Below are 5,000 nucleotides of genomic sequence, written 5' to 3' on the forward strand. Positions count from 1 at the left end.
AGTCAAAATTAAGCTACATGACTATTATTATTATTATTATTATTATTATTATTATTATTATTATTATTTACAGTGGCTCTCAAAAGTATTCACCCCCCTTGGACTTTTCCACATTTTATTGTGTTACAACAAGGAATTCAAAATTGATTTCATTAGGAGTTTTTGCCACTGATCAACACAAAAAAAGTCCATAATGTCAAAGTGAAAAATAAAATCTACAAATTGTTCTAAATTAATTACAAATACAAAACAGAAAATGATTGAACATGGGTCAGTCGGTCCTAAGAGATAGGCGAATGCCGTTCTGAAAGGGAGGGGTGATTGCCTCCGTCGCCCCCCGGCCGATCCAAAGAGAGTCGGGTTCAGATCCCCGAATCCGGAGCGGCGGGTGTGCGGCCTGGTGCGCATCCCTCAATTTGTCAATGGAGAATGTCAGAGGGAAGATTAACCATCTTCTTTGCACTCTTTCTAGAGCAGCAATATCCTTTTTGTAACAAGGTGACCAGAACTGAACACAGTATTCTAGGTGAGGTCTTACTAATGCATTGTAAAGTTTTAACATTACTTCCCTTGATTTAAAATCAACACACCTCACAATATATCCGAGCATCTTGTTGGCCTTTTTTATTGCTTCCTCACATTGTCTCGATGAAGACATTTCTGAGTCAACATAAACTCCTAGGTCTTTTTCATAGATCCCTTCTTCAATTTCAGTATCTCCCATATGATATTTATAATGCCCATTTGTATTGCCTGTGTGCAATACGTTACACTTTTCTCTATTAAAATGTAATTTGCCACGTGTCTGCCAAGTTCTGAATGCTGTCTAGATCATTTTGAATGACCTTTGCTGCTACAACAGTGTTTGCCGCCACTCCTATTTTTGTGTCGTCTGCAAATTTAACAAGCTTGCTTACTATACCAGAATCTAAATCATGAATGTAGATTAGGAATAGCAGAGGACCTAATAGTGATCCCTGAGGTACACCCCTGGCTACCTCACTACATTTTGAGGTTTCTCCTCTATTTAGTACTTTCTGTTTTCTACATGTTAACCACTCCCTAATCCATGTGCATGCATTTCCTTGAATCCCTACTGCATTCAGTTTGAGAATTAATGTTGAAAGGGAGGGAAGATCTTCTCCACAGAAGATTCTCCCAGCCTTTCAACTTTTTTCAAAAACAATACAATTAAAAAAGGCATCAGTGTTTAATTTCCAGACGATTTTAAACTCGCAGCACATTTGAAATGACCATTGGAACAGTATTTCTTAAAAAAATGTGTATATATTAAATATTTTTAAATAAACTATTTTATATATTTCTTTTCTCAAACAGTTTCCCAGTTTTTAATCATTTGAAACTGGTACTGTCTTCAACATGACTGTTCCTAATGAATTAGCCATTCTCCTTGCATTATGCTGTTGGACTTTTGAATGACAAATGTTCGTTTTGAAAAGTAAATGTTGAAAAACAGGGAAGATCTTCTCCACAGATTAATTACAAATACAAAACAGAAAATAATTGATTGCATAAGTATTCACCCCCTTGAGTCAATATTTGGTAGAGGCACCTTTGGCAGCAATTACAGCCATGAGTCTATTTGGATAAGTCTCTACCAGCTTTGCACATCTGGACACTGCTATTTTTGCCCATTCTTCTTTGCAAAATTGCTCAAGCTCCGTCAAGTTGGATGGGGACCTTTGGTGAACAGCAATTTTCAACTCTTTCCACATATTCTCAATTGGATTGAGGTCCGGGCTTTGACTGGGCCACTCCAGGACATTGACCTTTTTGTTTTTAAGCCACTCCAGTGTGCCTTTGGCTGTATGTTTGGGGTCATTGTCCTGCTGGAAGATGAATCTTCTCCAAGTCCCAGGTCTCTTGCAGACTTCAGCAGGTTTTCCTTCAGGATTTCTCTGTACTTTGCCGCATCCATTTTGCCCTCTATCTTCACGAGCTTTCCAGGCCCTGACGCAGAGAAGCATCCCCATAGCATGATGCTGCCACCACCATGCTTCACGGTAGGGATGGTGTTCTCAGGATGATGTACGGTGTTAGGCTTGCGCCAAACATAGCGCTTAGCGTTGTGGCCAAAAAGCTCTATTCTGGTCTCATCAGGCCATAGAATCTTCTTCCACTTGGTCTCAGAGTCTCCCACATGCCTTCTGGGAAACTCTAGCCGAGATTTGATGCGAGTTCTTTTCAACAATGGCTTTCTTTTTACCACTCTCCCATAAAGGCCAGTTTTGTGAAGCACCCGGGCTATTGTTGCCATATGCACAGTGTCTCCCAGCTCAGCCGTGGAACACTGTAACTCCTTTAGAGTTGCCATAGGCCTCTTGGTGGCCTCCCTGACTAGTGCCCTATACGCCCGGATACTCCGTTTTTGAGGACGGCCTGTTCTAGACAGATTCACAGTTGTGCCATATTCTCTCCATTTCTTAATAATGGACTTTACTGTGCTCTGAGAGGATATTCAATGCCTTGGAAATGTTCTTATATCCTACCCCTGATTGGTGCTTTTGAAGAACCTTATTCCGGATTTGCTTTGAATGTTCCTTCACCTTCATGATGTAGTTTTTGTTAGGAAATGTACTAACCAACTGTGGGACCTCCCAGAGACAGGTGTATTTAACCTGAAATCATGTGAAACACCTTAATTGCACACAGGTGGACTCCATTCAACTAATTATGTGACTTCTAAAGACAATTGGTTGCACCAGAGCTTATTTAGGTGTGTCATAGCAAAGGGGGTGAATACTTATGCAATCAATTATTTTCTGTTTTATATTTGTAATTAATTTAGAACAAGTTGTAGATTTTATTTTTCACTTTGACATTATGGACTTTTCTTGTGTTGATCAGTGGCAAAAACTCCCAATTAAATCCATTTTGATTCCATGTTGTAACACAATGAAATGTGGAAAAGTCCAAGGGGGGTGAATACTTTTGAGAGCCACTGTATTTCTTAGCAGACACCCTTATCCAGGACGACTTACAATTGTTACAAGATATCACATTATTTTTACATACAATTATATTATTTTTCTACATACAATTACCCATTTATACAGTTGGATTGTTACTGGAGCAATCTAGGTAAAGTACCTTGCTCAAGGGTACAGCAGCAATGTCCCCCACCTGGGATTGAACCCACGACCTTCTAGTCAAGAGTCCCGAGACCTAACCACTACTCCACACTGCCGCACTGACCATAGTCAAAATTGAGCTACATGACCAGAGTCACCATTGAGCTACATGACCAGAGTCACCATTGAGCTACATGACCAGAGTCACCATTGAGCTACATGACCAGAGTCACCATTGAGCTAAATGACCATAGTTAGAATAGAATTGACTAGAGTCAGAATAGTGCTACATTGGAGGCTGTGTGGTCCAGTGGTTAAAGAAAAGGGCTTGTAACCAGGAGGTCCCCGGTTCAAATCCCACCTTAGCCACTGACTCACTGTGTGACCCTGAGCAAGTCACTTAACCTCCTTGTGCTCCGTCTTTTGGGTGAGATGTAATTGTAAGTGACTCTGCAGCTGATGCAAAGTTCACACACCCTAGTCTCTGTAAGTCGACTTGGATAAAGGTGTCTGCTAAATAAACACATAATAATAATACATTACCATAGCCACAAAAAACCTTAGTGGACAAAGTGGGTCTGGGTGGCCGAGCGGCAGTTCCAGGAGGTCGGCATGAAGTAGTGACTTGCTCTCATAATGCTATTAGATAACAGATACACTGGGGGGGTAAGTGCATATTACTAAGGGCATGGTCTTTTGATCAAAAAAATATTTAAGTAAAAATAATAAGTCAAGCCATGTGGGAGGCTCTGCACCCCGGGCAGAGTTCCCATTCACCCCTGGCAGCTTCCACTTCCCTGGAAGTCTGTCTGTTGCCCTCCCGTGCCTGGCGCCAGATCAGGTCGGGCTGGAGGCTCTGTTTTCGGCTTGGGGAGGCGGTGGGTCCCCTTACAGTCCTGGACTTCCATGCTGATGGAAGTATGCTGCCCTCCCGCGCCTGGCGCCAGATCAGGCCGGGCTGGAGGCTCTGTTTTGGGCTTGAGTAGGCAGTGTGGGTCCCTTACATTTTTTTATTTTTAATGCACTTTAAGTCTCTTGCCTTCACGGGGTTTGGAGGCTCTGTTTTGGGCAACAGTGTGCCATTTGTGTCGCTGACTTTCAGTGCACTTGAAGCCTGTTGCCCTCGTGGGGTTTGGAGGCTCTGTTTTCAGCAGCAGTGTGCCGTTTGTGTCCTTGGTGACCTCCATGTTTTTGCTGCTAGAGACTAAGTCCCGTTGTGGACATGGTCGTGTCTACCTTCAATGCGAGCCTTTTGGTGGACATGGTCATTGGCCAAGCACTTTAAAAAAAAAAATCCTATCTTTAACATTAGATGACCATAGTCCGGACTTTTTTGGCTCCGCCAGAAACTAAGAGTTGAAAAAGACATAGTCATGTCGCCTATCTTTAACATGACATGACCATGACCATAGCAGGGCAGTTTATGGAAGTCTGTAAACGGCCGAGATTTAAATGTCCTGCGGGGTGGCAGCGACTCCTTGGCAGTGTGACTTCGGCCCCGTTGCCCATAAAGACTCCATGTCTGAGATACAACGGGGGGACCCGCGGAGATTTCCGTCGACAGGGTTTTTAGAACAAAAAATATTTCTAAGTCAGGACGGAGGTGTCAGAAAAATGCTTGTGAGTGATCAGTTGAAGCCAGGCTTGGAGGCTTTGTGCTGGGCAGGGGAAGATGGCCGGGATGACTCCTCCTGTCGGGTCCATGCTGTGGGAGGCTCCGCACTTGAACCAGAGCTCACACTTTCCAAGAAAAAGTCCTGGACAAGTCTCGGTGTGGTTTTGTTTTTTGTTGTTCTAAAACCCTGTCCGACCGCCCTACTGTGGACTAGGGCGAGGGCAAGGAGGCGAGTCGGGTCGCGGGACCATCTCTCTCTCCAGTTCCACTCACCCTTTGGCTTCTTCAGCCCA

This window comes from Acipenser ruthenus, unplaced genomic scaffold (assembly GCF_902713425.1).
Source record: "Acipenser ruthenus unplaced genomic scaffold, fAciRut3.2 maternal haplotype, whole genome shotgun sequence".
Classification (NCBI taxonomy): domain Eukaryota; kingdom Metazoa; phylum Chordata; class Actinopteri; order Acipenseriformes; family Acipenseridae; genus Acipenser; species Acipenser ruthenus.